We start from the raw sequence: 8,126 nt of genomic DNA, 5'->3' as shown, positions 1-8,126 counted from the left end.
CAGATCCAGCCAGCCCCAAACACTGGGTCTGAACTAAGATCAAGCCTTTGCAAATGGCCCCTCTCTCGTAGTGGGTCAAATCGGCCCCTTTCCCCCCAGGTTGAGTATGCCTGACCAGGGTTTTGGCATGAATTGTTGAGGCACGAGCCCATCTCTGTTTCAAGCTCTGAATTTGGAGCCCTTTGGTGTTGGATGTGTTTTATCATTCTCCACTGAACCCGGTGTTGCTCCCATTGACATCAGTGGAAGCAGGGCTTGGCCCACTGAACCCATGCCTAGTACATTCTGCCTCTGGAGAGGCTGCTCTGTTAACCCCTTCCTCCCTGTGTTCCATTATAGCCTCTGTGCTACAGTTTTCTGGGGCTGGATCCTTTTGGGGTGACGTACCATGCCCCGGGACACACAGAATCATAGAAATGTAGGTCTGGAAGAAACCTCAGAACATCATCTAGTTCAGCCTCTTGAGCTGAGGCAAGGCCAAGTAAACCTAGACCATCCCTGATAGTTGTTTTTCCAAGCTGTTCCTAAAACCCTCAAATGATGAAAGTTCCACAACCTCCTGGGAAGCCTATTCTAGTGCTTAACTATCCTTATAATTAGAAACTTTTTCCTAATGTCTAACCTAAATCTCCCTTGCTGCAGATTAAATCCATTACTTCTTGTCCTACCTTCAGTGGACGTGGAGAACAACTGATCCCCATCCTCTGTATAACAGTGCTTAAAATATTTGAAGACTGTTATCAAGGCTCTCCACAATCTTCTTCTCTCAAGACAAAATGCCTAGTTTTTTTAACCTTTCTTCATAGTCAAGGTTTCTGAACCTTTTATCATTTTTGTTGCTCTCCTGTGAATGCTCTCTCCAATTTGTCCACATCTTTCTTAAAGTGTGGAATCCAGAACTGGACACATTACTCCAGTTGAGGCTTCAAAAGTACAGAGTAGAGCGGGTCAATTACCTCTGTGTCTTACAGACAACACTCCTGTTAATACGCCTGAGAATGATAATAGCCTTTTTTGCGACTTCATCACATGGCTGACACCTATTCAATTTGTGATCCACTATAACCCCCAGATACTTTTCAGCAGTACTACTGCCTTGCCAGTTAGTCCTCATTTTTAAGTTGTGTGTTTGATTTTTTTTCCTTTTAAGTCTTTATTGAATTTCATCTTGTTGATTTCACTCCAATTCTCCAAGTTGTCAAAGTTGTTTTGAATTCTAATCCTGCCCTCCAAAGTGCTTGAAACCCCTCCCAGCTTGTTGTCATCTGCAAATTTTATAATCATACTCTCCATTCCATTAGCCAAGTCATTAATGAAAATGTTGAAAAGTACCAGACCCAGCACTGACCCTGCGGGACCCCATTAGATATATCCTCCCAGCTTGACAGTGATCCATTGATAACTACTCTTTGAGTATGGTCTTTCAACCAGTTGTGCACCCACCTTATAGTAGTTTCATCTAGAGCACATTTCCTTAATTTACTTACAAGAATGTCATGTGGGACTGTGTCAAAAGCCTTACTAAAATCAAGATATATCATGTCTACTGCTTCCCCCCCCCCCATCCACTAGGTTAGTAACCCTGTCAAAGAAGTAAATTAGGTTGGTTTGGCATGATTTGTTCTTGACAAATCCATACTGGCTATTCCTTATAACCCTATTATCATATTGGTGCTTATAAATTGATTGTTTAGTAATTTGTTCCAGTATCTTTCCAGGTATCGAAGTTAGGTTGACTGATCTATAGTTCCCCAGGTCCTCTTTGTTTCCCTGTGTAAAGATAGGTACTATGTTTGCCCTTCTCAAGTTCTCTGGGACCTTACCCATCCTCTGTGAGTTCTCAAAGATAATTGTTAACGGTTCTGCGATTGCTTCAGCTAGTTCTTTAAGTACCCTAGGGTGAATTTTATCAGGCCCTGCTGACTTGAAAACTACTACCTTATCTAAATATTCTTAACCCTGTCTTTCTTATTTCGTGTTTGTGTTCCTTACTCCTTGTTGTTAATATTAAAAGTGTTAAGTCTCTAGTCACAATTTACCTTTTTAGTGAAGATTGATGCCAAATAGGCATTAAACACCTCAGCCTTCTTGATGCCATCAGTTATTAGCTCTCCTTCCCTGCTAAGTAGAGGCCCTATACTTTTCCTTCATCTTTCACTTGCCCCTAATGTATTTATAGAACCTCTTCTCATTGCCTTCTATGTCTCTTCCTAGGTGTTACTCATTTTGTGCCTCAGCCTTTCTGACTTTGTCCCTATGTGCCTGTGCTACTCTTGTGTACTCATCCTTAGCAATTCATCCATGTTTCCACTTTTTGTAGGGTTCCTTTTTGATCAGGTCATTAAAGACTGACAGAGCAATATTGGCCTCTTACTATCTTTCCTTCATATCTGGAGGCATCTTAAGTAAGCGCTGCGCGGATACAAAAAGGTGTATCTGCAACTGATCCGCAATCTGCAAAAATTGTGGATATCTGCATGTGGGGATACTGATATCCGCAGATTTTCAGGGCTCTAAGTAGCTCCACAGGTCACTGTGCAGCAGTGACGCAGGGCTATGTCAAGCCCCCAACCACCCCCACAGCCAGGGCCGGCGCAACCCATAGGGCTCTGCGATTTGGGGGGCGGCGACCGCGGTGGTATTTCCGCGGCGGGACCTTCCGCTGTCTCTGGGGGGGGGGGCGGCATTTTGGGGCGGGACCTTCCGCCGCCCAAAGCTGGCAGCGCTCCTGCCCACAACCCCACTGCTCCCCAGAGACCTCCTGCCCTGCCACCTGCTCTGCCCTTGCTGTACCTCCTTCCCCATCCCTATGCAATTGCAGCAGCTCTAATGCACGCAGCCATTGCCGCCTCCTCGTTTAAAGAACAATCCCACTTTCAAAATGATGCTTGGCTCACTCCCTTCTGAGAGTTGTAGTTTACCTCCTCCCTTCGAGCAAGCTAGGGACTACAACTCCCAGAATGCCCAGCATGCTGCTGCATGATTCAGAGAGACAGCCGCTCCGTTCAGGTGAGCGTGTGCTGCAGAGCTCTGTGCGGATATAAAATTTGTATCCGCATCCGCGCTGTGATCCGCAAAAATGGTCTGCGGCTACCCACGGATTTGCAGGGCTCTAATCTTAAGCACCAGGTACCTGGAGCACTAGGCACCGCAAGAGCAGTTCTATGATAATCCATCTGAGGTGGCAGAGTTCTTCCATGAAGGGGTAGGAGGCTCCATGTTTCTCCAGTGGACACACTCTTCTATGGGGTGGTTAAGGTTTGGAACCAGCAAAGAACCCCCAGCACTGCAGCAACGACTCACACCTTCCTCTCTATGGTCAGGGCAGGAACTCCTCCCCCTCCTAGTACCTCCTTTCTAAATGCAGGACCGCTCCCAGTCTGCTTCCTTGCGGAGATGAAATGAGCTGTTTCTAGAATAGACCAACGATGTCTAGTACTGACCCAGTGTGGAGAAAGGTGACTCCACTGTGGAGATCACTCCATGGCAACATGATGCACTTGAGACGGAATACCTGACTGAGGTCCGTGTCAGCGTGGATCTCTCCAAACATGCAATGGCCTCAATCTTCTGGCCAAATATGATGAATGAGGACTTAAAACTCTGCTTCCCCCTAGGAGCCTGGGTTCCCACTGAGATTAGAGGTTTACATTCCTGAGCAGAGAGTGCTTGGGCCAGAGCATTTGAGGCTAGCTGATTTCTATCCTAAGCTGCTCAGAAATGTTCTTCTAAGTGCATCATGCCAGGTTCTGCACCTGAAGGGTGGGGGGGCGCTGCTGTGTAAATATCCTGCTCATATTTGTATTTAGCTTCTTTCTTTCTTTCTTCCCTTGTGCACTTTTGTGTCTTGTTCTGCAGCCGTCCATCTAGGGTAGGTTATCAGGAAGCTCTCCTGGGGCATGAAATGGGGTGGGGGCTGGTGGGGATGTCACGCCACCAAACCTCGCCAAAGGTCACTGAAAGGTAAGAGAACAGAATAGACTGAATTCTATGCATTTTTGCCATTGTATGAAGTTTCTCCTGTAGTGGAAAATGCCTGCAGGAGTATTGCATTGGAATCCTGTGGAAAAACAAGGGACTTTGCGACTGAAGATGAAATGGGGGGGGGGGAGTTTGAGGAAGAAGGGGAAAAAAATATTGTAGTGACTGGAGGGTTCCCAGTTATTGGGTTTTCAGCTCCAGAGAAAATGGAAAGTGAGGGAGAGAGGGAACAAGAGACAGGAATGGAAAATGAGGAAAAATGGAAAACTGAAGCAAAGAGCAGGGTCTGGAATTGTTTGCCTCCTACGTCCATTGTTCTAGGATTTCATTGAGGATGATCCTGGGTCTGCAAACCTCTCCTGCAGGACATTAGATGGCCCTAACCTGACTTTCAGAGCCTTTGTTGCATCATCCCTATGACACTGAGATGGGCCAATGCAACATTTTATCATGAGATAGCACTATTGTGATGCGAGAATTGGTTTGTCCAGACCATTAAATGTGGCACCTTTGGAAAAGACCCCTGTGTGGGAGCTGGGCCTGTGTATGTTCATCCTGGGGTTACTGTAGTTGAGATTGGGATCCCTCCACTCCAGGAGCAACCCTTCTACTGGGGAGACCGAAAGGATCAGCTTGTAAGAGTGGAGCTATTGCCACTGCTGCTGGAAGTTACCCTGTGTCCCTCTGCATACCGTACAAGAGATAGCAGTAGCAGTTAATCTGTAGCTGCAGCACAGCTAGAATGTTACAAGGCAAGTAATTTCCGGATACCTGAGGCTTCCAGCTTTTGGCATTTCTTTGCCATGGTAATGGTAAATATTAGTTTATTCTGGGAACCAGAAGGCCTGGGTGTAACACTTTGCTGGAATATGTTTTGTAAATGATGAGATGTCCATGGTTCCAGGGCTCTGCCTGAATACAAATGCCAAGCACCTCAACTAATGTGGGTTTCAGTGCTCTCTAGGCCAGATCCTAGCATGTGCCAGAGCTCCACTTAGCACAGCTGCAGCTCAAAACTGACTTGTAGGCCCCTGGAGCTGAATCAGCCCCCAGGTAACATACAGTAGCCTCAGGGCTACTGTACAGCCCACAACAGTGTTCTGACTACTATGCCCACTCCAGGCAACACCCCTGACATGGCCAATACACCAAGCCTGTGCAGACTTGTGTTGTAATCTCCAGCTGACCATTTACACACACTTGGGTGGGAGGAAAAGGGGCAAAAATAGAGGCAAATTCTCTCTCTCTCTCTCTCTCTCTCTCTATTTCTTAGAGAGAGAGAGACTCTACCACCTGAACACCATGGAAATGAATGGGAACCATGCATACATAACTGGGAACAAAATTGGGCTCCACATGTCAGATTTCTGAATCCAAATATCTTGTCCCGTGTGCACCCTTAGCACAGATAATCACATTATGTGTCTAATTAGGAAGAAAGGGACACCTTTGGGTGGCCTCTAATTTTAATACACACAGTATGATCTGCTATGAAACCGACCAACTTCTTGTAACAGCATGATGGGTGTAGCGTAATAATTCAACTAACAAACAATGGAGAGTGACAATCACGGACAGTACTTAGCAATGTCCTTTTAAATATGTGGGTTGCCTTGGAGGCAGGTGATTTGGCTGCAGTGCCATCTGGTGGTAGGTAGCTGGCAGCCTAGACACGTTTTTTTCCTGTCGTCTTCTTGATCTCGTCTTCGTGCAATGCAGCTCATGGGCAAGGGACAGAGGAGTCAAATTGGACCTCTTCCTTCCACATGCAAGCGTGCTGGCTGTGATCCAGAAATCCTGCCTTCTGCATTGCCGTCGGTCGTACCAAAAGCTTGTGAGAGGATGCCATGGATCAAGATCTCCTTGCATTTTTGTCAAGCCTCCATTTACAGCAGAGGGAATGGCTATAAATCTGAATAGGCTCCAGAAGCAGCAGTGTAGTCTCCTGGCTAGGGCACTGGACCGGGAGTCAGGAGACCTGGCTTCTCTTCCTGATTTTGCCACTAACCTGCTGAATGACTTAGGACAAATCCCTTCTCCTCTCTGAACCTCTTTTTCCCCCTCCCACGTTTTGACTGTTTAGATTGTATGCTCTTCAGGACTGGGACTGTCTCTCAGTGGGTGTCTGTACTGCCCTGAGCACAATGGGGCTTGGATCGCGGTTGGGGCTGCAGGGAATACTGTGATATTACTCCTACTACTAACGAATGCACTGGGTCAGGAGCTACTCAGCAGGCTGGGTGCCATAGGGGCTGGGCAGAGAGGATGGGGCTATGTTTTCCTGCTCATACAGTCTCATTAATTTGATCTCCCCCTGCTGTGGGCTCCCACCCTTCCCAAGCAGTGTAGCAGCAAAAACACGCACATTCCCTGGTCCTCTCCCAGGCCCTGTCCCCTCACAGAGTTCATTGCTCTTTTTAGCCATGACCTCTTGACAAAGGTAGTGACTGGGAGCAGGGAAGGGAACCTTTTCTATTTTCCAGTCACAGGAGGTGCCAACATAACTTCCTCTCTCACAGTAACAATTCCAGGTAACAGCTGAGCACATGGTGATGCAGCAAGTATTGAAATGGAGTGGGGGAGCGTGATACTTGGTGTCTCATCAGCCTGTAATGTTAGTTGTTTGGATCTGAAGTGCTGAGACTATGGGGCATATCTTACTCCTCTGCCCTGACCCTTTGTATTTATGAATCTAGGCTTCTGCATCTATTATGATTTTAGGAGACATGGGTAACTGACAGTCATACAAATTACTTTATAAGTGTACATGCTAGATTAGCTTGCACAATCTCATCACGGACTCTGCAGTGAGACTGGATTGGCATAGAGCTGGATATGTTTATGACACATAATAATTTTTGTGGTTTTGCAGGCTAAGGGAAGGGTAATCAAATGTCATGTTTCAGGGCATGAGTTGATCACTCCCAGGTTCAGGAAACAACCTCCCACCCCACCCCCCGCTCCCATCTTCCCCCATACAGAACTGCTCAATTGATCGCGTGGAGTAAGGGGTTTCACCTTCCTCAGCAGAATCAAGTGTATCAGCTACGACCAAAGGGAGGATGAGAGACTTCGTGTCCCTATTAAGCTCTGCTCTGTGATGGTAAATCCTGTGTCCCAGTAGAGTGTTTACCTCCATAGATGCTGAGAAGTTGCTGTCTCATGTCAGAAGGTAACTGTCCCATTTAGAAGTGGAAGGGCCCAATTCTTCTCTCGGATGTGCACCCCTGGGCCTGGCTCTCCGCTGCCCCGCAGCGTGTGTTGTTCCTGACCCCGATGCAAAGCAGGCACCACCACCACTCTGATTAGTTAGCCTTGTGCAGCCACTTTGCCCTGGCGGAAATGAGTGCAGCACTCTGGGCAAGGCAGTGGAGAATCAGGCCCACTGTCTTCAGGGGAGTTACTCCTAAGTGTCAGTGAGCGGAGCATCAGCCCCTTCAGGCCGTTTCTCTGCAGCCCCCAGCGCTGGTGTCTGCATAAGACGAGACAGCAGATGAGATGGAAGCTTGGCATGTCTGCTCTCAGAGGGTGGGGATACGTATTGTTGTTAGCCAAGTATTTCAGATGTTTATTTTCTGGATCTTTCTATCTCAGATACTTTTCTGGTCCCTGTTACTGTCATATCTGAGCATCTGTCAATGTTTAATATGTTCACCCTTAGAAGGCCCCTCTGAGCTAGGGCAGTGCTATTATCCCCATTTCACAGATGGCGAATTGAACCTCCATGTCCACACTGGAGTAAAAGACCCGCGCATGGCTGCAGCTGGCCTGGGTCAGCTGACTCAGGCTTGCAGGGCTAAAATTGCTGTGTAGACATTCAAGCTCAGGCTGGATCCTGGGCTCTGGGACCCTCCCCACATGCCTCAGTCAGCTGACCTGGGCCAGCGGCGGGTGTTTAGTTGCTGTGTTGACGTACCCTAAGTGAAATACATACAAGACCTCTGTGGCAGAGCAGGGACTTGAAGGCAGGTCTGTGAAATCCTAGGCTTGTTCCCTAACCACTGGGCCATCTTTCGTCTCCTACTGCTTAAACCATTGCCCAGGCCAGTCCAAGAATGCATATGTCGTAAGGATCTCATTGAACGCTCCTCCACCTCTTTGCAAACTGGTAGCACCTTGAGCTCTGTTTATACCTCCCATTATCT

Source organism: Terrapene carolina, unplaced genomic scaffold, assembly GCF_002925995.2.
Source record: "Terrapene carolina triunguis isolate 2854851 unplaced genomic scaffold, T_m_triunguis-2.0 Scaffold233, whole genome shotgun sequence".
Lineage (NCBI taxonomy): Eukaryota > Metazoa > Chordata > Testudines > Emydidae > Terrapene > Terrapene triunguis.
This window is presented reverse-complemented; position numbering follows the sequence as displayed.